This window comes from Pogoniulus pusillus, chromosome 35, assembly GCF_015220805.1.
Source record: "Pogoniulus pusillus isolate bPogPus1 chromosome 35, bPogPus1.pri, whole genome shotgun sequence".
NCBI classification, from domain to species: Eukaryota; Metazoa; Chordata; class Aves; order Piciformes; family Lybiidae; genus Pogoniulus; species Pogoniulus pusillus.
This window is the reverse complement of record NC_087298.1, coordinates 10,194,873-10,222,037: the sequence shown is the minus strand read 5'-3', so window position 1 is coordinate 10,222,037 and position 27,165 is coordinate 10,194,873. Positions and strand designations below refer to the sequence as shown.

The following is a 27,165-nucleotide window of genomic DNA, read 5'->3' as shown; positions in this document are numbered from 1 at the left end:
CTGGCCGTGCCTGCAGCAGACCATATCTTTGCCATGGGCCACTTTGATGTCCTGCAGAAACCTGTGACTGTGGCATTTAATAGGCATGTCTCAAGGGCTCTCCAAAACCAGCTCCTTTTAATACAGAGCAGAGTTAGGAGCATCATCATGGTTGGTTTTGGTTTCGTTTCTGTTTTTTTTTTAATGCTCAGAAAACAAACACAGTTTTTGTGAGGAGAAATAAAGCACTTCAATTATTCTTACGTGGAGCTGCCAGGTTTGTTACAAAGGGTGTCAAAAGGCCCTTCTTGGAGACTTGCCAAAGGTTAAGTGTAGGCAGGGCATTGTCTGGAAGAGTTCACAAAGAGAAGTGATTGTATTGGGGAGCTCATTTCTTGAGCTTCCTTTAGGGTCTTACTGAATGCAAAGCTTGAAATCATAAGCACGAGCCAAGAGCTGGGGAATTAAAATGGCAAAGTGATTATTAGCTTAAAGAAGTGAGGACAGAGTTGTTTGCTCTGAAAGCAAGGGCTGTGTGCTGGACATCAGGCTGTGACTCTGGAGATGTGGGGCCCTGGGTTGGCTTTGCCACAGGACTTCAGGGCTGTTGTTTCTTGTTTCGTAGCTGAAGTTGAAACAAGTTCCTCTGGCTGCGTTTGCAGGATGGCATCACTTGTCACAAGGAGTCTAGAGCAGGTAACATAACTGCTCTCCTGTCAGCTGGGTTTCCCTTGGTACAACACTGAGAATAAGAGAGAGAAACTCCACTCCTGAAGGGAAAATCTCCCCTTTTTATTTGTTTAAAGCTGCATGAAGGTCCAGAAATTTGGTTCAAGACTTAGACAAACAATTACAAAACAAAATTTTGGTTTAAAATTTGATGTCAGGAATTTTCACAGCTGTGATCACACTATTCCAGTATGAATCTAATTGAAAACTGCCATTATGTGTCTGAGCCTGTCCTTTGCCAGAACCATAATTGGTTAGGCACGGTGTTCTTGCAGAAGGGAAATCTGTGTCCTGACAGGATCTGTAGTTTTTCGTGATGCCAATGTAGTGGATACAGGCAGAAAAATCCAGCTGCTGAATAGATCATTCAATTATTTAGAAACTGCTGTATTTCAGCTAAATGGAAAGGTATTTGCTGGCTTCTCCAGCTACTCAGATGCTTTTTATCCATAGTGCTGTGTTGTCGTTGGGGTTAATGGGAGGGAGAGTGAGCTGTGTGGACCTCACCTCCAGTACCTTTCACTGGAATGAAAAATAGTGGAAAGTAATCAAGCTCTGTTGGTCTCTGTATGTGTGTTACATTTTTCTTCTAAAATCTGGTAAAATATCACTCAGAATCAGGTTGCTTGGTCTTGGTTCCCAGATTAAGGAATTAAAGATTGACTAAATTCTTCTCAAGTATTTAAGAAATGAACCATCTGTATAAGAATCTAGGACAGATTACACTTAACCTTATTCTGAAGCAAGAGATTAAGATGAGAACAGCTACTGTAATTAAGATGCTGCAGATGCTGTTCACTAAATATTCAGTAAAGGAGATCCTGGGAGAGCCTTGTACTGCAAGAGAGTGAAAAATACCACAGAATCTTTTCTGAAAGAGGCTCAATATTTTGTCTGTGAAAACTTTCTCACTGCAATAACTGGACTAAACTTGGTACATTTGTCAGACAGTATTGTGTTGGTCATTCATAGAATCATAGAATCAAGCAGGTTGGAAGAGACCTCCAAGCTCATCCAGTCCACTAAGTGGCTCATCCAGTCTTTGCTTGAACACCTACAGGGGTGGCAACTCCACCACCTCCCTGGGCAGCCCATTCCAATGCCAATCACTCTCTCTGACAAGAACTTCCTTCTAACATCCAGCCTAGACCTGCCCTGGAACAACTTGAGACTGTGTCCCCTTGTTCTATTGTTGCCCAGCAGAAGAGCCCAACCCCACCTGGCTACAGCCTCCCTGCAGGGCAGACCTCGTTGCTGCCTACAATTACCTGAGCCTCCTCTTCTTCAGGCTGCACACCCCCAGCTCCCTCAACCTCTCCTCACAGGGCTGTGCTCCAGGCCCCTCCCCAGCCTTGCTGCCCTTCTCTCAACACCTTCCAGCACCTCAACATCTCTCTGCAACGGAGGAGCCCAGAACTGGACACAGCACTCAAGGTGTGGCCTGAGCAGTGCTGAGTACAGGGGAAGAATAACCTCCCTCATCCTACTGGCCACACTGTTCCTGGTACAGGCCAGGATGTCATTGGCTTTCTTGGCCACCTGGGCACACTGCTGGCTCATGTTCAGCTAATATCTACCACTACCCCCAGGTGCCTCTGTCTGGCTGCTCTCAGCCACTCTATCTCCAGCCTGTAGTGTTGCCTGAGGTTGTTGTGGCCAAAGTGCAGAACCCTGCACTTGGCCTTGTTAAATTTCATCCTATTGGCCTCTGCCCACCCATCCAGCCTGTCCAGGTCCCTCTGCAGGACTTTCCTACCCTGCAACAGATGAACACCTCCTCCTCCTCCTAGCTTGGTGTCATCTGCAAACTTGCTGATGCTGGACTCAGTCCTCTGGTCCAGATCAATAAAGGTATTGAACAGGGCTGGGCCCAGCACTGTTGCTTGGGGAACACCACTGGTGACAGCTGCCAACTGGATGTGGCACCATTTACCAACACTCTCTGGGCCCAGCCCTCCAGCCATTTCTTGACCCCTATCAGAGTGAATCTGTCCAAGCCACAAGCTGCCAGCTTTGCCAGCTTGGCTGCTGGGCTTCACCACTGAAGTCTTTAAAACAAGGCCAGGTACCTGACAAAGGGTTGTTCTCTTGCCCAGTCACTACAAAAGCTTCTGGGAAGGAGCTTTCATCCTTTTGTAGAAGGTCAAAGGAAAAGGGGAGGCTTTATAGCCCAGCTTTACATCTTATTTTGGGATTCTCAGCTATAGCAGATCTTTCTCTCACCTTTTATTAGACAAAATTCACATTCTGATTCAGATAGGAGTAAGGGCCCTTTGAAGATGGGGGAGAAGAGAATTGGGTGTTTTTTTTTGGTTTTCAGGTTTTAAAGGTTAATGCAATAAAAGGGGTGTCCTGAAACCTTTCTTGCAAGCAAAGTCACTAATCAAGTGACAGCCTGAAATATTGCATGCCATGTGTAGAATCTATCTGGTACTTTGCTGGACAAAAGTACTCCTTGCTGATGCCTGCAAGAAATCCAGGCTCCTCCTAAATGTAGAGAGCTACATGAAACACCTCAAACTGGGGATGTGTGGATACTGCTGATTCAGGGATTCTTTGTGGATTCACATGAGAGTAATGTTCTGTGTGACTTTTGTATCTGGTAGCTAAGGAAAGATTTTTGGCTATTCTGAGTCTTGTGCATTAGGAGAAATACCAGAGAAGCAATTTAACTGTCCTTGAGAAAACCACAGCAGAAATCTGGCTCTCATTGGGAAGCCCAGGCCTGGAAGTGTGCACTCATCAGTGTAAACTGTGTCATATTGCATCAGTCTGATGTTTAATGAAGTGTTTATTACACAGCAGTAAGAAACAACTACATCTCTATCAGCCTGCAGACAACTCAGGCTCCCCAGTGAGGCAAGAAGTAGTCACCAGCACTGGTGCAGAGACACAGCTATTAGGAGTGAGAATTTTCTTTCAGTTCCCAAGTGGGAGGTTTTCATTCAAAAAGAGAAAAGATTCTCAACTGTTCCCTGATAGAACTAGTGTCATTTATCATCAAGTGAGTGAAGTTCAGAGCCATCCATTGCACACCAGTGAAATCAACCTGGAAGAATGCCCATGGGCTTGCATCTGGGTGAAACTGTCTGGCATGCTCACATTTATCAAGTGAAGTTATCTAGTTAAGCATCACTTGTCCTGCTAGCAGGAAGGCCTTTCCTCATTAGCTGACTTGATCCACTTGGATACTGTCAGGGAGCAAGTATTTTCCTAGTCCTTTCTCAGCTCAACAGTAACCATTGCTCTTTAGGCCAACCCCTCTTCCTGGAACAGAGATGATCCAGCTCCTCAGCTGCTTCTAGAAGCACTTGCTGTGACCTTTGTGTCTGTGTGGTGCTTTCCATGCACTGATAGTTCTGCAAATGCTGCTCCCTGATACAACTCAAGTGCCTCTCGAATGGGTTGGAGCAGTTGCTGTAGCAGCACATGCAACTTGGGAGTAATTCTCCCAGTTGCCTTTATGCCTAGCACAGAGCTTCTACTGTCTTACCTGTGTTCATAGCTGTTTGCCCAGCCTGACCTTGGTCCATACTACCACAGTCAGACCTGTGTTCTTCTGCTTTATTATTCCAAAAGCTTCACCTGATAGGAGGGGGAAACATCTTCAGAATATTATCTGCACTTAATAGAAAGCAACACATTTGAAAGTGCTCCAGAGATGAGTTGTGCATTATTTAAAAAGAGAGGAGCATTACCACCTTCCTCCTATCTCACTCTTCTTGCCTATCAGATATGTATTTTTTTTCCCCCTAGGCTGGCAGGGAGTTGCTTAAAATGAAAAATTGATCACAGTGAACAGCTGAAAACTGGTTTGCATAAGTCACAGTTATTATTCAGATATTACAATGCAAGGCAGTGAGACCCCTGAATACTTGCATGGAAGCACTTAAATATAAAAGCTCAGTACTTGCAACCCCAAACAATCCTTGCAGCCTGCCAACAAATGAGAATCTTACTGGAATACACATAAATCATCTGGTTTCTGACAAATCCTGAAGAAGCAGGGGGAGGGGGAACAGAATCCCTTGCTAATTCCCCCAAGCTGCTGTTTATTGAAATTAGGCAGCAAGGATAAACTATAGCTGGATCAATAATTATCTGTCTAATATAATCAAGTGCCTCCTATGAGAGTCTGCCGTTAAGCACAACTTCCTGCCAAGCTTCTTGGACAATGTTTCATGCAATGAACTATCTGATGATTCAAATGACAGCAATGCAAACTAAGAAGTGTCTCACTGGATCCTTGCCTTGCTGGAGAGGGGAGCTCCCTGAAGCTGTGGCCCACTAGCTTTGTGCTGCTGTTTCTGTGGCTGTTACTCGTCGTTTGTATGCTGACTGCATGGTGCTTGGTATGCTGTGGAAGAATCATAGAATCAAACAGGTTGGAGGAGACTTCTAGGATCATCCAGTCCAACCTAGCACCTAGCCCTGGCCAATCAACCAGACCATGGCACTAAGTGCCCCAGCCAGGCTCTGCCTGAACACCTCCAGGGACGGCGACTCCACCACCTCCCTGGGCAGCCCATTCCAATGCCAATCACTCTCTCTGGCAGCAACTTCTTCCTAACATCCAGCCTAGACCTCCTCTGGCACAACTTGAGACTCTGCCCTTGTTCTGTTGCTGCTTGCCTGGGAGAAGAGACCAACCCCACCTGGCAAAAGAGTCAGGCAAAATCTGAACTCACAGGCTGCAAATTACCTTGGTCCTGCAACAGGCTTGCAGTTGGAGTCAGGTAGGAGTGGACAATCCTCTCTTGTAGCACAAAAGGCTCATTTTCAGTATTTTTTTTGTATTGCAATCCTGCCTTCCATTCCTGCTTAAAGTCCACAACTCTCCTGCCACCAGCTACCTTGTATGCTTTGTTGGTCTTGAGTGGCTGGGGCCTCTGACAGAGAGCAGCTTCATCTGAAGGGGTGAGGATAGACACAGAAACAGGGAGTACAGGCATGAATCTTGAAGCACAGCCCAGCTAACCAGCACTGCCATCAAAACAAACAAACTGTGAAATAGGAATAAGCAAGAAACATTTCCTACAGTGAGAAAATGAAGAGCAGGATCCACTTTGCCATATTCTGCCTACAAAGCTGTCACTTGAAACAACTATATTTTGGAGTTGCTAGGAGCACAGGAAAGTCTGTGATCAGCTAGCTGTGCAGACGGAGCTAATTGAAACTCTTCCTGATGAGGATGAAAGTAAAAAAGTGTTCTGTTAGATTTCTCCTTCTCTAAAATGCTTTTAACATTGATCAAGAAGTTCCTTACGTTTTTTCCCCCCTGATTTTTAGGGCTCCTACTTGAAGTTCCGCATCTGAGAGTTATTTTGACAGGGAGCTCAGTTAAACTGCAAATTAGGCATTTACCAGCAACTTTCTTCTGTTTCCACAGTTCACTTGCAGAATATTAAAGGCTCGTAGGTGTTACTGGTAGTCATATATTGCAGCAATAATGTGTGCTGCTGCTGTGAACGTCGCTGCAGAATTCATCAATTCCATGAAAAACAGTTCCAGGTGCACGAGTGTGGAAGTTCACTGCAGTGCTGGTGCCTGGGCTGTGCCGAAGCTGCTGTTGGCAATAGACATAGATCACCTCCTGACACTGCTGAATGCTTCCCCACATGCATATGGAAATGCCTCTTTGAAATGGAGTTCACCGTTTTGGATCCTCCTCATCACCCCCATAGATATGTGTGTGGAACCACTTAATATATGTTCTTCTGGTAGGTACAGCCTTGTTTTTGTCCTCCTGTTCTTGACACTGGTGAGGCTGCACCTCAAATAGTGTGTTCAGGTTTTGGGGCCCTCACTACAGGAACGTCTTTGAGTTGCTGGAGCTTGTCCAGAGAAGCGTAACAAAGCTGGTGAAGGGTCCAGAGAACAAGTGTGATGAGGAGCTGCTGAGGCAACCAGGATTGTTTAGTGTGGAGAATAGGAGGCTGAGGGGAGACCTCATTGCTCTCTGCAGCTGGAGACTGGGAAAAGCCCTTTGAGATCAGCAGGCAAGGGCAGCCTTGCCTTCTGTGGAGGCTTCTGCAGCCTTTCCTTGCTGGGCAGACACTAAATAAACCAAATATTCTCTATCTTAGTGAAGCTGCAGGGGTTTGTTCTACAGGAAGGTGCAATCTTACGAAGATCTCAGGAAGGGTATTTCTTTTGAAGGAATACAAATGATACTGCTGGCAGGTGTGTTAGTTTATCGAAATAGCCTGTAGAAGCTCAGAGCTATAGGGGTCTGAGTGGATTGAGCTTGTTTGCTCTGAAGAAAGAATTACTACTGAATAAAAATGTGTATTCAGAAAGAAAGCTCTTTAAAATCTGCCAAGAATAGGAGACTTCAATACCTGAGCAGATAAAATCAGCTAGCAGCTAGTGAAATCTGCCTCCAGAAATTACCTACCTAAGGACTGTGAGAAATAGTTAAGATTCTGAAACTCTAGGGCTACTTTCAGATCTGATTTTACACTTAGTTGAATAAGTTGAGCTGCTTTGAAAGTCGCCAAGTGTAATTTAGATCATCATTTGTGCCCCAAACCCTTCTGTAAAAGGGTAAGGGACAAAGCTGTGAGGGACAGGACTGTCTGAATGAATTCATATGGGATGTGTGGATGGCACCTGTGCTTTGCAAGCTTTTCTTTATCTTTCAGCTTTAGTTGAGAAAAGCTCTGGAAATAAAGAGCTAATCAACTTTTGGTAGGTATCTATGATTAAAAAGAAATTCAATTGCTCTTTATTTGAGAGGGAGAACAATAAAGTTAGATCTCTCCAATGAAACAGCAGTTTGCCTGTATGGATTTTCCATTGGGAAATAGCCTCAGAACTGTAGTACTTAGACCTGGTGATTTGTGGTTCTGCTCTTCTGAGAGCTCTTATGCTCAAAGTGCTTTACACAGCCAGAGGTCAATTCTGGCTGGCTTCTAAGAATATAAGTCAGTAGCAGTAATATGTAAACTGAGAAAGATTTGACCTCTGGACTATATTTACTGCTATGCAGAGGGCATCTTCAGCTGCACCTCAAAGTAAGAATGTGCAAATAATAAGATATGTTAAATTTAAGCCTGACAGTCTTTCACTACTGGCTCTCTCTACTGGCTTCTACTGAAAAATCTCTGCAAAGAGAAGTCCTGTTAACAATAAAATAACTGAACTCAGTAGGAATATGTGTAAAGTCAAACATGCACAAATACATTTAGAGGGTTGGAGCCCTCCACAAACACTCTGCTCAGTGCATGCAGCAGTTGAAGCCATGAATAAAAGATCTCCATTTGGCTCAGTGGTCTCTCCAGGGTAGGTTCATTTCTACTTACTGATTATTACTCACCAAATGTATAGTCTATGGAAATCTAACTAATTTGTTGTTGTTTTCTGGTAGCTGCATCCTGCTGAGTTATTGATTGTCTAGACTGAAGGTATGCATGTTATTGTAATAGGCTCCTGAGCTGTTAGCACACCACTGAGTCAATATTTCTCTGGAGCAAAAGCCTACTGCCAAGGAATTTCCAGGCACTGGGAGGCTGTAGCTATTTCTCTATAAATTTTATTCTCAGGACTTTGTATTCAGGGAAAACTCTTCCAGTTGTTGCCAGAACAACATTTCTCGTTATTAGCAGCAGAAGCGGGAAGCTGATTAAAAAAATGAGAGCAAGAGAAACTCCTCTTCTGAAGGGAAGCTTCTGGATGTGTTTACTGACTGATGCTGTGTTCTCTCTTACCAGTCCTTAAGCCAGGCAGGCAGGACGCCCTTGTGAGGACATTGCAGAAACAGTGCATTAAAAACTCAGTTTTAACTCCAGTTTTGGGTCCAGCTCAGTTGGTCCCACTCAAACTCTTGAGATCTGAGGTTACTCACTATTTTCCCAAGCCTGATAAAATTCCTTATTCTATGATTCCTCATCCACAAGCATGGCTGATGCTGTAGCTGCCTCTCTGAGAAGCCTCCTTCTCTGGAGACTTTCAAGGCCTGTCAGGATGTGTTCCTCTGTGATGTTTTAGATAGTATTGTCCTGCTCAGCAGGGGAGGCACAGAGCTCTGTACCCTCCGTGCTGCTGGGATTCTCTCCCTGCATGGCCATGGCTAGCAGTTCCCCATGGAAGTGTTAGTCCTATTTCACAGGAGGTTTTCTTACTAAAGACTCAGTAAGGAGTCTAAACTATCTTCTGCACTATCTTCTTCATTGCTAGTGAGGTACACAGGCAATCAGGAAGCATGTAGAAAACAAGCATGTGTGTGTGTAGCCTTTCCATGCTCCATGTGTGTGTGTAGCCTTTCCATGCGCCAGTTGATGGCAGGACTCTGTGAGATGGTGGCTGGGGATTCTCTGGCTCCTCACATCCACACTCATCTTCATTTATGTGCTTGACTTCTCTTTTTTGTTTGGTTGGCAGAACACTTCTTGCAGGGGATGTTACATTTCCCGTGGAACAAGTGACAATGGGTGGGGTGAGGGCTTTATAACCATAAGTAAGGATCAGCCTGTATTTGTCGGCACGGCTAATCCCTCGCCTGTTTCATCACCAATTCTCTCAGCTGAGCAACAAAGCCTGCAAGGAACCAACTTAAAAAACAAAACAAATCCAAAACCCCCCAAAACCTGCATGAAACTAAAGGAAATCAAAAGCAAATTATTTTCCAGATTATAGCCCTCCAGAGCTGCTGAGATATTGCCCATTTTTCACAGCAGACAAAAACATTTTCCTGGGGATCAATTTAGCTTCCAGAAGTCGGCTCCTTTCAACCCATAATCCATCATATTTCCCCATTTGCAATCTCTCTGTGTCTGAGTGTTTTAAGTTTCCTATGAATTATTTTATAAAGAGTATAAAGAGGCCTTTCTTCCTGCTGAAATGAGGGAGTTGCCTTTCTGCCCTATCAGGTCAGATACCATTAGACTGTTGTACAAGGGGGCCCTGCCATCCATACCTCCATATTGGCAACTACCTTAGTAGGCTCATCTGTCAAAGAGATCTAGTAATCAATCACTGCAGTGATCAATATGCAGCTTATGCATTCATCATTCCTTTGAGGAGACTATTAGGATGAAGTTGTCAGTGAAACAGGAACAAAGGGAGAAATATACTGAGATGGCTGAGGGGTGTGAATGTGTGCTGGGGCAAGAGAGGAAATACAGCCCTCCCGAAAAAGGGAAAGAATTTTGCACCTTGAGGGAAGGAGAAGTTTGTGACAGATTTATCTGCATGCCCAGGAATGCAGTGCAGAAGGTGACTCATCTTTCAAGTGGCAGAGTGGTGTAAAATTTTCCAGATCTCTTGATTGGTGTGTCACTATGATTTGTGGGCTGCTCTGCCAAGGTAAAATGGGTACCACAAGAAGCTGGGCACAAGCAAGCCAAGGAGGGGAAGATACAGGAAAGCTTGGGAATGAATCCACAAGATGCACATTGAGGCAGAGCAAGGGCTATTTATTTATTGCTCTGAACCTGCACCTTTATTCCATTTAATCTGGACCCAGAAATTATTGCAAACGTTGATGATCACTTCTGCCTTGAAAAAAAAACCACCAGGGTCCCTCCAGGTCTCAGCATCACAGACACTTGGAGGGATTTCTGATGAGCATAAGCTCCCTGCCTGGGACACTCTGATCACAGCCCCCCAAAAACATGCATTAAATCTAGGGCTACACCTCCGTGTTCATCTTCTCTGTACCCATTTCTAGGTCAATCTCTGCAGGGGCAGGGCATATTTTGCACACTGGAGACAGGTCTATGACTGGGTGGTGCCAGGATCAATACTTTCTGCCTGTGTTCTCTGGGAGGTGGGTGGCCAGTTCAGACACTCTCCGTGTCTTGGAGAGTGGGAAATAAAGGACACATCTCTGTGTTCCTGAGCATGTCCCTCCTGAGTCCAGTGAAATGCTGGCCTCTCTGGGCAAGTCACAACAGACAACATATCTTGCCACTCTCCTGCCCTTGCTGGAGCAGTTTGGGATCTTGCCCTCCACTTGGTGTCTCCTGTTGAGGCAGTGAAGCCCAGCATGAGGTGGAGGGAGAAATCTTTCTCTTTCCTGGTGACTGGAAGGACAGAAGCTGTCTTTGTTGGTAGGCTGCTGCAGTTGCTGTTGTTGCTCTGGTCTTGTCCATGCTGTCATGGGGAGTGATAAGAGCTCTGGGTCAGGCAGGCTGGGCTCCTGCAGTCAAAGGAGTAGGGTTGGTACCCAGCTCTCATAGCAGGTCCAGTGGAGTCAGGGGAAAGGGTTAATTCAGTTGGATCTTGGGGTGTTGCAGGCTCACTTATGATTATTTCCTTATCTGACCTCAGAGTCACTATTTAGTCACTGCAATAATTTACATTAATTGGATGTAATGCAGAACAAATTTATGAGACTGTGGGGCTAGGCTCAGCTTTAGCATGAAACTCATCATTGTGATGTGCTGACCAAGCACAGTAGACTCACATCTGCCAGGCAAAGGAGAAGTGGTGCTGGTCCACCTTGCCCAGGGACAGGAGATGTGCTGGGGGCTGGGCTGGTTTGCAGACATCTCTATGTAGCAAGATCATGGCCTCTGCAGGGTCATTCCAGGACAAAGGTAGGCAAGGAATCCAGCCTTGGTGTACATTTGGGTGTTGCTAGAACCCTTCAGCTGTGGTTTCTGAGGGGGTTTTTGGCCATCATTGCACCACACATGGGTGTGTCTCTCCAGCAAACAGCAGCAGTATGTGAGACTCCATAAGAAAATAACAAGCAAGCAAATGCAACAGGTAACTGAAAGTGTATTCCTGTGGTCTTCTAACCACCTTCCTAATGCCTGTGGAAGCCCTTTGATGATCTTGAAGGTCTACTGTTCTGGATAGGTGACCAGTATCAGCCTCATCAGATGGCACATCCAGGCTGAGTGGCCCATATGATGTCCTCACAAGGGAGTGAGCACAGCCAGAAAACATATAAGGCAATGTGCTGTAACAATGAGATCCTGGTTTGAGGTTGACCGTGAGCCAGCAATGTGTTCTTGTGGCCAGGAAGGCCAAATGCCATTCTGGGGTGTATTCTGGCTCCTACACCTCTACTCTGCCCTGGTGAGGCCACATTTGGAGTACTGTGGCCAGTTCTGCCCCCCCTTCCCCCCCGCCTCAGTTGAAGAGGGACATAGAACTGGTTGAGAGAGTCCGGCAGAGATGATTAAGGGAATGGAACATCTCTGTTAGGAGGACAGCCTGAAGGAGCTGGGGCTCTTTAGCTTGAATAAGAGGAGATTCAATGGTTATAAGTATGTGCAGAGTGAGTGCCAGGAAGATGGAGCTAGGCTCTGCTGGGTGATGCCCAATGCCAGGACAAGGGGCACTGGGTGGAAGTTGAGGCAGAGGAAATTTCATTTAAACATGAGGAGGATTTTTTTCCCTGTGAGGGTGACAGAACCCTGGCACAGGCTGCCCAGGGGGGTTGTGGAGTCTCCCTCTCTGGAGATATTCAAAACTTGCCTGGATGCATTCCTGTGTGATCTGGTATGAGTGATCCTGCTCTGGCAGGGAAGTTGGACTGGATGACCTTTCGAGGTCCCTTCCAGCCCCTGACATTTTATGATTCCATGATTCTGGTTTCTTGATCTCTGAATGCTCAACAGTATGGCTATTGTGAGGACTGCTATGAAGAAGAGCTGTGCCATCCTGGTTTGGGGGAGTCTGATTTCTTTCCCAGCTCTCCATATCCCTTTCTGGACCCTCTATTACAAGAAGGATGTGGATGTGCTGGAGTGTGTCCAGAGAAGGGCCAGGAGGATGCTCAGAGGGCTGGAGCACCTCTGCTATGAGGACAGACTGAAAGAGTTGGGGCTGTGCAGGCTGGAGAAGAGGAGGCTCCCAGGTGACCTTCTTGTGGCCTTCCAGAATCTAAAGGGGCCCTACAAAAAAGCTGGGGAGGGACCTTTTAGGCTGTCAGGTAGTGACAGGACTGGGAGGAATAGAGCAAAGCTGGAGGAAGTTGTTGAGCAGGAGAGTGGTGAGAGCCTGGAATGGGTTGCCCAGGGAGGTGGTTGAGGCCCCATTCCTGGAGTGTTTAAGGCCAGGCTGGATGAGACTGTGGGCAGCCTGCTCTAGAGTAGGGTGTCCCTGAGCATGGCAGGGGGGTTGGAACTGGCTGCTCCTTGTGGTGCCTTCCAACCCTGACTGATTCTATGATTGTCCTCCTGCAGTGCTGATCTGCAGGCACAGCTTACACTGCTTGGAGAGAGGCAAACAGCTGTGTTTGCTATAGGTTGTCTCCTGTCTAGTTGAAGATTGCACTGAAAGAGGAAGGAATCTGGAGGTTTCTTGAGCTGAGTGTCCAAGCTAAGGCAGGAGTCTGTCAGCAAGGTGCCTGCAGATGAGTGGTGACTGTCAGGCTGAGCAGGGGTCAGAGAGGACTTGGAAACAAAGAGAAAAGGGAAAAGCCTGTGATGTGATCCCTGGTGCTAATTAGCTTGACCCCAGTGATTATGTCTTAAAGCAACAGTGGCGACCTCTGACCGTGAGGTTCTTCAACTGTGATCCAATAAAAGTTGCAGGAATGAGTTTTGCTTTGCATGTGGCCCCAGGGTATTTGTCTCTTAACTAATTTGTGAGAAACCTGGGAAAACATTGAATCCTTCCATTAACCTTCACATCCTTACTTTACAAGAGACAGTTTCCTTCTCAGACCTAAAGACCACTCATAAAAACATCAGTCACCTCCACCCTCACAGCTGGGCACCAAGACACAGCTCAGGCACAGGCTGCACTGCTCTGAGGGCCACCTGGATAGGACAGAGTCTCCAGCCTGCCCACCCAGAGAAAACTCCTCAGAGGCTCTAGGCTAACTTTTTATGGAGACAGCTCCTTGCAGAGCTGTATGGCCCAAAGGCCACATCCTGCTTTCTTAGGTGCTTTCTTCCCCTGGTAGCTCTACTCTTTTCCACCTTGGGGTCTCCCTGCATTGACTGTTGACCCCAAGCTTGAGTCACTGCACACTGGGACTAGCAGGAGCAGAACTCACTCTGTGGTGAAGTCTTTCTGGAGGAGCTGTAGCTGTCAGCATTGCTGTACCCTCCTGCAATCTTCCCCAGGCACCTTTAGGAGCTAAGTGGTTATTTTGCAACTTTATGCTGACTGCAAAACTAACTCTCATCTGCCTCTGACCTTCATGCCCTGATTTCATGGACTTGTTTTTGTACCTGGTGTTGGCTGCTCTGAAGCAGATCCAGAGTGAGGAGCACCCAGTTTAGCAGCAACAATCCAGATCTTAAAAACTAGTGCAGGCCAATTCCTTGTGTGTCCAACAGATTAGGAGAACAACAGGTAAATCACAGAACCATTTCAGCTGGGAAAAAACCTTAATGATCATCAAGTCCAACCATCAACCATGTCATCAACCAAGTCCATCATGGTTACCATTAAACCATGTCCCAGAGTGCCACCTCTACACATGTTTTGAACACCTAAAATGCCTCCAGGTCAAGTAGTAGAAAGTATCCACCTTTTGGGGACACCTCTCTTTCCTGCTGAGGTACAGAAATGTCACCCTGGCATTTCTCCATGCAGGATACCTGGGAAACTCTGGAGAAACTGATTTGGCTGCCTCTGAGGTCTGGAGCAGAGCTGCTATTTGCCAGAACACTGATGTGACCTGAAGGGACATCAGTGCTTTGGCAAATAGCAGCTCTGCTCCAGACCCTCAGACAGAGGACGTCCCTGCAGGGACAGACACTGTCCCAACTACAAAGCACCACAGAAACTGAGGCAAGGATCTGGCATCTTTTCTGCTCTGTGGTGGTCCAACCAGTGACCAGGAGTCTGAAATCCTTCTCCCTTGTCAGTCTCTTCCAGGGTGCAATGTGTCTTAGTCATTTGTGCTAATAATTTATTACAGAATTAAGTGTATTGCACAGGAAGGCTGCCAGTAATGCTGTGCCAGGCTGTGTACAACACTTTGTTAATTAAAAGTATTAGGCAATATAGACTCCATTGTTGTGAATTAATCAGTTTAATTATGAAGAGGATGAAGTATCATAGTTAAAATAATACCACACACCAAAGTGAATGTCTTGCAGGGGGTAGTTTGTTTATTTTCCCTCTAAATAGTAAATCATTGCCCATGGTCACCTCTTCCTCCCCCACTGCACTGTGTGGTTACCAAACTGCTGTCAGGCAGGGAGCAAAATGGATCATGCCTCAGTTTGGCCCCATCTTTAACCCACCCAAAGTCTCTCTGGAGGTTCTTTTTCTGCCTGTTTTCAGAGAGCAGGCTGAAGGCTCAAAGGTTTCTGAATGTGTTGCCTGTTCCAGTGAGGTGGATGTGAGTCTGGGCTTGGGGGTGAACAGACTCACACACACAGAACTCCTCACCTGTGCTGTACCATGGAGGGCTGCTCTTTCCCTGGCCTCTTCTCTTTTGTCTACCCTCCTTCTAATCCAGTAATCATAGGCATAGACCTGTTTGATTTGGAACAGTGGGATCTTTTGCACTCTAAGAGGAAAAGATCAATTTGGTCTCTTCATTTAAAAAAATGATTTATTCTCCTTTTATTTCCCTCTCATAAATCAACCCTGGCCCAGGCTTCAGGAGGACAGGCTCTGGAAAGAATAAAATGCTGAAGCTTGGGAATGTAAATAAAAAGTGCATCCCAGACAGATTCCAAGCATCCTCTGGAGCCAAGGATTCATCCAAATAAAAATAACAGGGTGGCAGGGGCTCAGGGGAGTGAGTAGCTCCTGACCTGTGATGTTGCTTTGCTTGCAGGAGCTGCAACGGCTTGGTGCTGACCCTGCTGTCAGTCATTTTGGACCCACCCTGCTATCCCTTCCAGGTAAGAGCAAGACAGAAAATTACTCTTGGTGTGAGGGAGCAGCACTGTGGGCCCTACTGCTCCCCAACTGATGCCACTACAGCCAGTAGATGCCCTGCAGATGCTGCTGTGTGCGAGCCCCACTTCAGCCAGAAGCATTTGCTTGGGCAGACAGGCACAGGGAATGCCAGACACCAGCTGTGCAGCAGCGGTCCCACAACTCCCTGATCTGGTGAGAGCTGCATGTGCCTGAGATGCAGGCAAGTGTGGGAACTGGGAGTGATCCCAGGGCTGGTACAAAACCAGAGGCTGCTACAGCTAGGAAGTGTAAGTGCCCCACGCAGCACAGAGCTCTCACTCCTCCTGTCCTCTCTCCAGCGCTGCTGGTGCTGGGGTGGAGGACTGAGAGCCCTTGAGACAACCTCCCAGGGCTGCTGGAGGTATCAAAATCTATTTCCCTTATTTATTTGGGGGATTACTCTTTTCTCTCGTGTAGGAGTGGAGGGCAGGGGGGTTGGAGGAGGTTTAATCCCTGAGACAAGAGGAAACCTTCAAAAAGGTTAATTGCTGGGCTTTGCGTGTTGTGTCGTGGGGCTGCTCAGGTTACTCAGCGATGCCATCTGCTCGGCACCGCTGCCCTGCATAATTCACCACTCTGCGTGGGTGTGCGGGTGAGTGCTCCTGGGCTATTCATGAGGAAGTTACCTTCAGGCAGAGCTCAGGTAACCAGTTACCTGACACCCCAGACTGACTTCTGCTCTCTTGTCCTTTTGCCCTTCTCGTTCCTGCCCTCAGGTTGTGGGAGTTAACAGCCAGGGAGGAGGCAATGTAGAGGAGCCTGCTGGGTGGTCTGTTCCAGTCTCCTTCCTGCAAAGGTCACTGTCCTGTGCCCACCTTGCCCTGCTCCAGCATCCCCTGCTCACCACAGCAGTGCTTGAGTCACTCTTTTGGACTGCAGTAGCAGGTTTGATGCTATTCCTCACCCATCTCTTGTGCATGTGGATGTGGGCACCTGCCATACAAGGACACTTCATTCTTTCTTCCTCTACTAAAGGCTCAACCCATCTGGAACTTTCTTCTTGCTTCTTTAATGGCCATAAGTTCATGCAGAACTTCCTCTGCTGCCAGAGATGTGCTTTAGGGCTCTGATATGCCACTTTATTGATCACTTTGAAGTAATGAACACACATCAGCAGCACAGTGTGATTGGGATTTATTGCTACCTCTCTATGCCCAGGCCTTATGTAGGGTAAGTTGTTTCCATGAGAGTTTTTAACTTGATATTGAGTTGTTCTCTGCCAGCACACTCTTTTCATCTCTGCTGTGTAACCTGAGTTCCCACCCCTAGTTTAATACTTACCTCTCCATGAATATTTAACCAAGGATCTTAACAGATGAGCTCCAGGTAACATGTGGCAAACAGATTTCCAGTACAATAGAGCTTACTAAAATGATGATGCATAAAAGAAACTCTGGAAAGAAAGGAAAGGTTCACATTCTGGAAATGGGAAGGCAGTTTGTACACAGTGAGCTCCAAGTGGCTGCTCCAATTAGCTGAGCAAGAGGAGCACTGAGAGCTCAGGCAGAGCATGCAAGGAGTGCACTGGGGAGAGACAGGGTCAGAGACAGCTTGGAAAAAATAAGCTGGAGCTCTTTTGGTTGGTCTAAAGCCTTATCTAGATGAGTTTGGAGTGGTTTACTTGATACTCCTGCAAGATACTGCAACCTGCCCTATGGTCCAGACCCCAGGAGCATCCACAGTGGTCTCTCTGGCCCAGGAGCTGTCTCTAATGAGACAGCAGTAAATGTGTAGGGGAAGGGTTTGATAAAAGGGCAATCATGGAATGCTTTGGGTTGGAAGGGACCTTTAAATGTCATCTAGCCCAAGCCCCCTGCAGTCAGCAGGGACATCTGCAACTAGAATAGGTTGCTCAGAGCCCCAAACAACCTGACCTGGGAGGGTTCTAGGGATGGGCCATCTAACACCTCTCTGGGCACCCTGGGTCAGTGTCTCAGTGTAAACAGGGTTTTCCTTCTGTCTAATCTAAATCTCCTTCTTTTAGTTCAAAACCCTCACCACTTGTCCTGCCACAATAGTCTCTGTTAAACAGATTGTCCCCATCCTTCTGCTCTGCATTGTTGCCCTTCCAGCCTTCAACAACTCACTGACTGAAGACCTCCTGGGGTGACAGCAATCGCTGGACATATAATGCACAGATGTGCACTCTTTTTCTAGCTGCTTCATAGTGACAACCTAGACTGCATCCTCCAGCAATGAGTTCCACAATTCATTAATGCTCTGGGGAATAAAACAACTCAGCCTGCTGGCTGATCATTTTTACTCTGCCACTTAACTCTTCTACAGAGAAGAACCAAGAACAATTAGGGTTTGCTCCTTTTCTTGGTACAGTCCTGATGATTTGCAGACATCTACTGTATACAACTTCTCAATCCACTCTACCCAGGTATATCTGAGGTCCTGAGGCTTATTAATCATGAAACTGGGGATTAATCTTTGATCTAATGAGAGATTAATTTGGCAATTTCCATTCACCAAGGAGGTGAAAACCAGCAGTGCTGCTAATGGCAAGAGATCTTTCTGCTCTGTTGAACAGCCTGAATATTAACAATAATCTGCTGCTCTCTTCAGCCAAAAAAGAGATGGTCTGACCCTCACCCCCCAAGGGACTCATTAATAGTAAAGGACCCAGATTACCAAATTAAACAGAATTACTTCCACCCAAGTAAGGGCAACAGGTTAATTTTTGCATAAACCATGGCTGTGAATTACTCTTCAGTCCCAAGCTGAGGTGTGGGGCTTGGAGGACACTGAGAGGTGAAGGTCTCCAGGAGTCTGTGTGCTGCTGAAATATTGGTTTCCCTCCTGAGAGGCATGAGCAGGATTTACAAGGCAGGACTGATTTGAACTGAAGCAGCCATTTGCACAGAATAATTTCCCCTTCAAGACTAAAATTCAGACTTTATTTATGGCTTGCCCTGCTCCTCTTGGTCTGCTGGGTGTTCTCCCTCTGTTTCTACTTGCCACTCACACAGCTCAAAACTGGTAGGGCCAGGGAGAGGTGGCAATGGCCTGGAAAATGTAAACTGGGACACTCCTTCCAGCTTGTAATCCTTGTATGTGCTTATGTTTCAAGAAGAAATAGACCAGCAAAGGCAGGCAGGGAGAGCTGGGCTGCACTGGATCCAGCTGGGGGGCTTGAAGCTTTTAACAGAGTGCTTTGGGTCTGTGAGCAGAAGCACAGCTTCCTAGGAGGAAGATTCAACAACTGATGAGATGAAGGCTTGGCCACCTCTTAGCAAACCTGGCACAATGCCTGGGTTATCATCTGTGCTCTTAGGACCAACAGGACTCTCTCTTCTAATACACACTTAGGATTTAAAACAAATCCAAGGGGGAAAAAAAAATCCCTCAGGGAAACATGTGAGGCTTTGATAAAGAAGCCTCTTGCTGCAGAATAAGGAGCAGGGTCTGCCTGACCCAGCCTGCTCCTACTCATCTCTTCTCCCAGGGCTTCCCTGATCCTTCCCACCTCAGTTTCCCCAGTACAAATCAGGGTTCCTCTATATTCCAGAGCCTGGGGTGCTGTTGGAGGTGGCCTCAAGGCAAGTGAGGCTGCTTCTTGAGTAACTTATGACTTTGTGCTAAGCTCTGCAATTTATTGGTGTTAGTCAGATTAATGCATTAATACTTTGCATATTAATAATATCTTATTACATTTGTTCTTAAGAGTGGTATCATGTTGAAGCAAGGAGGATTAATGGCACCTCAGTAATATTTACATATTTACATTATTAAAATGCAATGCATCTTTCAGACAGTCCTGTGCATGGTCTGGAATTAGAGATGCTGCTCCTAAGCCCACTGCAGCCTTCACCCCTGATACCTGTCCTGCTCACAGCTACCCATCTGGGGGGTTCAGCACAAGGGAAGAGACATGAGCACCCTCCTCCTGCTAAGCCCACCCATCTGCCTGGCCATACCCTCACACCTGCCCCCTCTCCATGGGCTCTCTGAAGACCTCAGCTCTCCTAAGTGTCTGAGCAAGGAGTTTGCAAGCCACTCACCCCTCGGTGGCGAGGAGATGGTGTTTGGACTCGATGGTGATAGAAAGGTGGGATGCTGCAGACATGCACACCTGCCTCAATACCAGCAGCATCCAGAAGAGGCAAGAGCTTTACTGCTCACGCTGCTGGCTGGCCCTGGGACGGGACCCTGCTCCCAGAGCAGGCTGTGATGGATTGCAGCTGAAGAAACGAAAGTTTTCCAAATTTACAACCTATAAAATGGAGCAGTTTCAAAGGGATGAGGCTTTTCCTGTAGAAATGGCTCAGCCCCAGTGCTCTCTCCTCAACTCGGAGTCCTCTGCGTCAGTGGCAAGGCTGCCAGGCTCTGTGGGCAGGACACTGCTGCCTGCTGCAGAGGCTTGCACCGGCGTTTTCTCTGCACATCAGAAATGTCTACAGGAGCTTTCTAAAACCACCAATGAAGGGGAAACACAGCAGGGGGATGATAAGAGCCTGCCGTGCTCCCAGTGAATAGATACTGTGAGAATAACCTAGAAAAAAATGCCTTCAGCACCTCGAAGGGAGGGAAGTGCTGAGCGATGTGAATTCAGTTTCCCGCCTGCAACTTAATGTGACCTGGCTGGGGCTGCTCAGGGCTTGGTCACTCAAGTTTATGGTCTCCACTCTGGTGTATTGTGTTTCTTTCCCCTTCATTTTCACAGATTACTGCAGGGAGCAGCTCTTTTGACTAAGCAATTTGTCCTTCCATTAAGAAAAGAGTTCATGAAAAGTGCATTTGCTTAAAGAAGTCAAGGAGGAGGAGCAGGAGGCAACTTCACCCACAGCATGCCTGCAGAGGGGCCAAAAGGTAACCTGCATCCAGCTTTGCCTCGACAGAGGCAGCACTGGAAACCAGCTTCCTCCTGTGCTCCCTGCCACCACCTTGCACAGCTGAGCTCAGTCTCCAGGGCTGGCAGGGAGCTCCTTTCCAGCCTCACTCAGCACTCCTGGTCCTTGAGGCATATGGGCAGTATCCCAGAACGGGCCAGAAGCTGTGGTCTGCTCTCCTGTGGGTGTGATTCAGGAGCTGCCCCCAGCTAGCCCAGCTCTTGACACCATTGCTGCTAACTGGGCAGCTCTGTGGGTGCTTGTTAGCTTGAACGCCCTGGATGGATGGATGGATGGATGGATGGATGGATGGATGGATGGATGGATGGATGGAAGCACTTACTGTCTGCTTTCCCAATGCCTTTGCCAATAGCCATGATCAAACCTGATGCAGCCCAAAGTCTCTAGAGCAGGTCAGAAATAGCCTGCAGTGCCTTGGCCAGTTAGAGCACAGCGTTAGCAACCTCTCCTGCCCTCCCAGCCCATTTCCAGTGATCCATACAGGTCCCATCAGTCCTGACCACAGCCAGCTCCCTCCCAGCCAGCCAGCTAAGGCCATTAGTGTGATTACTGGAGGTCGTGAAGTTCAAACCAAAATGTCAATTTTCATTTGGAGGAATGGTCCCATTTTAGGAGCAAAGGGATTATTTTTTTTCTCTCTCTCAGAGCCCCTGACTGTGAAATCATTGCTCCCCAAAGACTTGCAAATTTCTGGGCAGCAAAAGGTGCCAATAGCTGCTGGAGCCAATAAAAAGATTAACAAGGGTCACTGAGGCTTTCCTCTTTCCCTGCACTCAAAGGCTCTGGGGCCCATTTTGAAGATATTAACCATTGCCTTTACCTCCTGCACGTTCATCACTGGGTTTGGGGTCTTTATGGATTTATTGACAAGACATTGCCATTAATCTTACCTGCAGATGCCAGCCTGGGAGTCACTTAGGTTACATCACCCCTTCAGAGAGGAGGATTTAGCCAGAGACATTTGAAAAGGAAGACTGAAGTATGACAAAGTAACTGGTGAGTGAAGTGAGATGCTGCTTTGCAAGGACCCAGGCAGAGAGAGCAGCCACCAAGCATCAGAGAGAGCAGCCACCAAGCAGCTTCTGTGAGTTTGTGAAGGCAAAGACCTGACTTTGGGGATGCAGCTGGGTTCTGGTCATTAATTCATTGGGGTCAAGATGCCAACCCTGTGCTCCAGTGTTAATGATCCACATCTGGGGATGATATGGGAGAGTGAAGAGCCACTAAGAAGACAAGTGCTTGGGAGCATCCCAGATAGAGGTGGTAGAGTGTGGTTGCTGGAAATTTTAGATACCTCCTTTCTGGAGAAACTCCAAGTAGCTCCAAAAGACCTTGTTCACACCAGGCTGCTGCTGGGAATGCTGCCTGGGCTGCTGGCACTGTGGGGTGGCACATGGCAAGGCTCAGTGGGCTCCTACCCATCTAGGAGGTGTCACACTTTTAAAGTGCTTTTTTCTCTTCTGTGTCATTGTGTTAAATAATTAAGTCTGCTCCATCTTTACCTACTGACAATGTGGCACTTAATTAAGTGGTTTAATTAGAAGCTGGCAGCTTTAATTAAGTTTAGGACTGTAGAGGTGACTGGGAGCCTCTGGCTGAGTTGTGGAGCCTTTCCCTGGGGGGAGTGAAAGGAGCTGCTGGTGATGGAAAAACCTTTGCTCCCTTGGCCATCATCCTTAGCCCCAGCTAAGGCAGGGAATCACCATCCCACTGTGTCACAGGGGCGTTTGGGCTGGAAAAGCCCTTTAAGGTGAGACACTGGGAGGTTGTGTTTGCCCTCTCCCTGGAGGTGTTCAAGTCCAGGTTGGACAGAGCCTTGAGCAACCTGGCCTAGTGGACAGTCCCTGCTTATGATCTTGGAATTGGATGATCTTTATGGTCCCTTCCAACCTAAACCATTCTGTGATTCTATGAAGCCCCCACAGACCACACACTGCTGTTACCCACCTGCATCCTGGTAGTCAGGATCAGGAACTGGCTGTAACTAAGGATGCAAGAAGGTCCTCTTATTTCTTTTTAATACCTCATTTAGTAGGTTAATATTTGATGTTATTTTAGGCTGCTTTCTCTATACATCTGCCACCCAAGCCCATGCAGATGTTTTAGGATCTGTTAATCCTGACAAAGGACTTAGCGTTAAGGAAAAATGGGTAACATAAAGATCCTTATCTCCTTAAGAAATAAAGCATCTTTGGGGCATATTGTGTACAAAACAAGACTAAAATAGAGGCAGAACATTCTGGGGCCACTTACCAGATGTCCAGGTTGGAGGATGTGGGTCTGGTTTGTCTGCAGTTTTTCTGCTTGGTTCCTCGGGTGCCCCTGGCAGAGCGGTGCCCAGTGGAAACCTAGGACAGGGGCAGCTGGGGAAGAGTGAGGCATGAAATGCTGGAGCACATCCAGGGAAGGTCAGCAAAGCTGGTGAAGGGTTGGGAGAAGAGGACTGATGAGGAGTAGCTGAGGCAACTGGGGCTGCTTAGACTGGAGAAAAGGAGGCTGAGGGGAGACCAGGTCAGTTGTCCAACTCAATGATCTTAGAGGTCCTTTCTAACCCAAACAATTCTATGATTCTGTGGGAAGCAAAAAGACATCTCTGACATGGCACAGGGGAAATCCTGAGCACTTGTACCTTCCTGCTGACAGCAGCCTCCTGGATTAGACAGCAGGAGTTTTGCCTGGGAGAGGACTTTTCCCAGGACAGTACCAGTTCAGGCTGCTGCTTGTTCCTCTCTGCTGAGGGCAGGAAAGGTCACTCCAAGCTACAGCCTCTCCCAGCCCTGAGCTGCTGGAGTTTGCAGGCTGATGTCCAGTGTCTCATCCTGTACAACTGACACTGTTCTCACATTTTCCTGACTCCCATGACTGATCCAGCCCCTGCAAATTACAAAAAGGAGTTGCAATCCTCTGGGACCTGAGGCAGAATATCAAGAGCATGGGCTCATGCTGCTTTAATTAAAACTTAGTTTAATTAAAGCCTTGAGAGCTTTATTAGACCCAGTAATTGATTTAATTTTCTTGTGGAATTCTATTACAAAACACTTCCAGCACATTGGCTTTGGGATCCTGACTCCAAGACCATCTACCTTCCTGAATGGCACCTTTGCCCCCTCCAAGGGGCAAAAGAGAAGCTCCTTTTGGCCAACCATACTCCTGAGCTTCACTGGACACTCCCACTCAGGGAGACTGTAGTGGCTGTTCCCAGCTGTAACAGGCAGCAGCCTCAAAGCTCTCCCCCTTGGAAAAGAAAATCATTCACTGCCTGCCATCTATCAGGGCAGCCAGACTGATCTCCTCCTTAGAAAGGGAGCTGGGGTAATAGCTGCAGGTGGGATTTTGCCTTCAGATACACTCTGATCTCTCCAAGAAGACACAATACACGTTCTGGGTTGTCTCCAGGGCTGTCTGCAGGGCCTGCTTTGGCTGACTTGGATACCCATGTGTTTTGCAATCAGGCTGTTTGCAGGGTGAGCATAGGAAGACCTCATCCACACTATGAAAGCTTTTGTGGCTGAATTCCCTTCTTGCTCCCTGCTCTGCTTTCCACTTACTGCCTTAAACTAAAGTGGGTGGCTCAGTGCTAGGAATCAGTTGCCATTTCACCCCAGGCCAGGCTCCATTCTTGTGGCAGAGAAGGCTGGCAGGGGGAAGAGCTCTGTGAATTGCCCCCCCTCCACCTCCTCAACCATCTGGCAGTGGGTGCTCTGGGCAGATTGCCTGGTGTTAAAGCCTTTTCTGGCCAGGACACAGAGAATCAAACTGTAAAATAAGAATAATAACCCCCCCACACACAGCCCCCATCACACAATGATTGTCTGATCTATATTTACTTCATAACATCCAGAATTAATAGGATACAGGAGTTTAAGCAACCATGGCAACTGAATGCAGAAAGGGCTGTCCTTGTAAATAAATGAATTCATAAATAACTCCCAAGTGCTGATATAAAAAGTCATGGGAATCTAATGCAATGCTAATGCAATTCAAGCCTTCCCTTTTTGACATGCAGCATTATAATATCAGGTGCACCTCGCTTTGCTCCGTGCTACAAGTGTCATTCTTAAGATAATAGAACTTGCTAATTGTAGCAGGAGCCAGGCTGTGATTGATGAGGGCTTGGGGGTTTTGTCTCCTCCGTGTTCCTGCTGGCAAAAAATGTGGTCCACTTGAGCTGCAGGTTGATCTGCCTGCAATGAGCTCAGGGAAGTTAGCGAGAAAGGAGCATGATTCACCCTGCTGTGGGTCTGAGCAGGGTGCTGCAGGGACACCCACTAGGTGGGCACAGGGCTGTAGGTTGTGCATCTGTTTGCAGACGGTTTTGTCTTCTAACTCCTCTCTCTCTCCCTCTCTCTCTCCCTCTCTCTCTCCCTCTCTCTCTCCCTCTCTCTCTCCCTCTCTCTCTCCCTCTCTCTCTCCCTCTCTCTCTCCCTCTCTCTCTCCCTCTCTCTCTCCCTCTCTCTCTCCCTCTCTCTCTCCCTCTCTCTCTCCCTCTCTCTCTCCCTCTCTCTCTCCCTCTCTCTCTCCCTCTCTCTCTCCCTCTCTCTCTCCCTCTCTCTCTCCCTCTCTCTCTCCCTCTCTCTCTCCCTCTCTCTCTCCCTCTCTCTCTCCCTCTCTCTCTCCCTCTCTCTCCCTCTCTCTCTCCCTCTCTCTCTCCCTCTCTCTCTCTCTTTTTTTCTCTTGAACCTTTGCTGCCCTTCTGATGCTGGAAAGTAATTTTCTCCTTTGCACAACCCCATCTATGCAGAGGCAGTGTCAGAAAGCCTCACAAAATGTAAGCAGCAGCAGAAGCTTCTCTCAAAGTGTCAGCAAAGCATTTTTTGCCTTTTTTTAAACTGAGCCCAAACTCTTCCTCCCCGGGCAGACTCCTTGGGCAGCCAGCACTTGTTCCCCTGTGAATGCAGAGGCAGACTTCAGCTTAGCAAAAGGTGCAGTTTGCTCCCCACAAATGACAGAGTTTGCTTTATGTCCCAGAAACCAGAAGCAGAGATAGCTCAAGAGGCTGCAGGGGATTGCCACCGAGGATCCTTCTTGCATCCACCGCAGCTGAGGGAACTTGGGTTGTTTAGCCTGGAGAGGAGGAGACTAAGGGGGAGACCTTCTGGCTCTACAGCTTCCTGAAAGGAAGTTGGACCCAGGTGGGGCTCGTTCTCTTCTCCCTAGTAACAAGCAGTAGGATGAGAGGAAATAGCCTCAAGTTGTACCAGAGAAGGTTTAGGTTAGACATGAGGAACAATTTGTTCCCTGAAAGGGTTATCAAACCCTGGAATAGGATGCCCAGGGCACTGGTGGAATCCCAATCCCTGGAAGGATTGAAAACCTGTGTAGCTGTGGTGCTGAGGGACAGGGTTTAGTGGCGACCTGGCAGTGCTGGGTTAAGGGAAAAGTCTCCAACCCAAACAACTCCATGATTCTATCGGGAGGGACCAGCCAGGACACCCGCCACCCTGGGACCAGGGCAGGGACAGCACGCCTGGTCAACACCTCTTTGCAGAGCAGCTCTGCGCTGCACTGGATCCAAAGCTTTGCATTTTCTGGAGCCGCTTTTGTCCCTCCCTGCTCTCGCCTGGCCGGTGCGGGCTCAGCAGCAGCCGCAGCAGCATCCCTGGGGCAGCAGCACCGCCAGGCGGGACGCACCCGCAGGCACAGCCCCGCATTCACCCGGGGGGGAGGGGGGGGGGGCGCTGGGGCTGCCCACTCGCCCCCGGGGAACGTTCGCGGGGGCGATTATTGCAATGCACATCCCGAGATGGGAAGGGATTTGAGGGTGGGGTTTGGGTGGGGGAGTCGCTCACCTTCTCTTCCTGGCTTGTTTAAAAGATGATAATAATAGTAGTGATGATAATAATAATAATAGTGATAATAGTAGTAATAATAATGCAATAATTCTAATAACGATAATAATAACAACTACTAGTACTACTTTTAGAGGAATTTACCTTGAAATATTGTGTATTTTGTTCCCCTAGGGAAGACACTGAGGGGTTTGTGACCCAGTGAACGCCCTAGTGCTGAGAATGCTGCCAGCACAGCTATTCCCAGTGAGCAGGGGCTTGGGCACTGACCAATGCTCCAAAAGGATGCTGGAGAAATATGGACAAAGTCTGAGTTCCATTGATCTCAGAAAAATGAACCTTGTCTCTAAATCTGACATTTAGCCAATACCTGCAGTAGCTGGCTTCATTGATTTGCACTGGAGGGGTGGTAGCAGGGGGGAGCTGGGGGAAACACACCTTTGCCAAGTGATGGTTTGTCTCCTTTCTTGTCACTCCCCATCTTTTCCCTGCATGCAGGTGTTGGTAAATGGAGCTTAAGCACTGGCAAAGGGATGGAAAGAGAAGTGGCTGGGTAAAAGTCTGAATGTCTGCCTGGATGTCTTGGTGGTGTTGTGAGGTTTTTTCCTTCTCATCTGTTTTTGTCCAGGAAATTGTTGGGGAATGATGGAGTGAGGTGGGTCTGTGTTTCCCCACTGAGGAGCTCCATCCAAGTCCAACACAGAGCTCTTGGGGCTGTATTAGTGTTTAGATGCTAGTGGTGCTGCTATTTATCTGCAGAACTACTGTATGCTGCAGAGGAAAAGCTTCATTATGTGAGGGTTCTGGAGCCCTGGAACAGGCTGTCCAGAGAGGCTGTGGAGTTTCCTTCTTTGGAGACCTTCAGTAGCTGCCTGAACACATTCCTGTGTGGCCTGCTCTAAATGCCACTTCTTTGGCAAGGGGGTTGGACTGAATGATCTCCAGAGGTCCCTTCCAACCCCCACCATTCTGTGATTCTATTGCAA

General features: G+C 47.6%; 1 long non-coding RNA gene across 4 annotated transcripts in view; it reads left to right on the top strand.

The window, feature by feature from the left end:
- The window catches only part of LOC135190192 (uncharacterized), a 51,567-nt gene extending 24,735 nt beyond the window's left edge, over positions 1-26,832 (top strand). For 2 of the 4 annotated variants that reach the window (XR_010308449.1, XR_010308448.1), the window contains 4 exons: positions 15,410-15,476; positions 16,251-16,419; positions 20,204-20,349; positions 21,287-21,891. This is a non-coding gene — a long non-coding RNA (uncharacterized LOC135190192). Of the gene's footprint in view, positions 1-15,409; positions 15,477-16,250; positions 16,420-20,203; positions 20,350-21,286; positions 21,892-26,353 lie in introns of those variants that run through there. The other 2 variants (XR_010308450.1, XR_010308451.1) reach the window with 2 other exon arrangements.
- Positions 26,833-27,165: the final 333 nt, after the last annotated feature.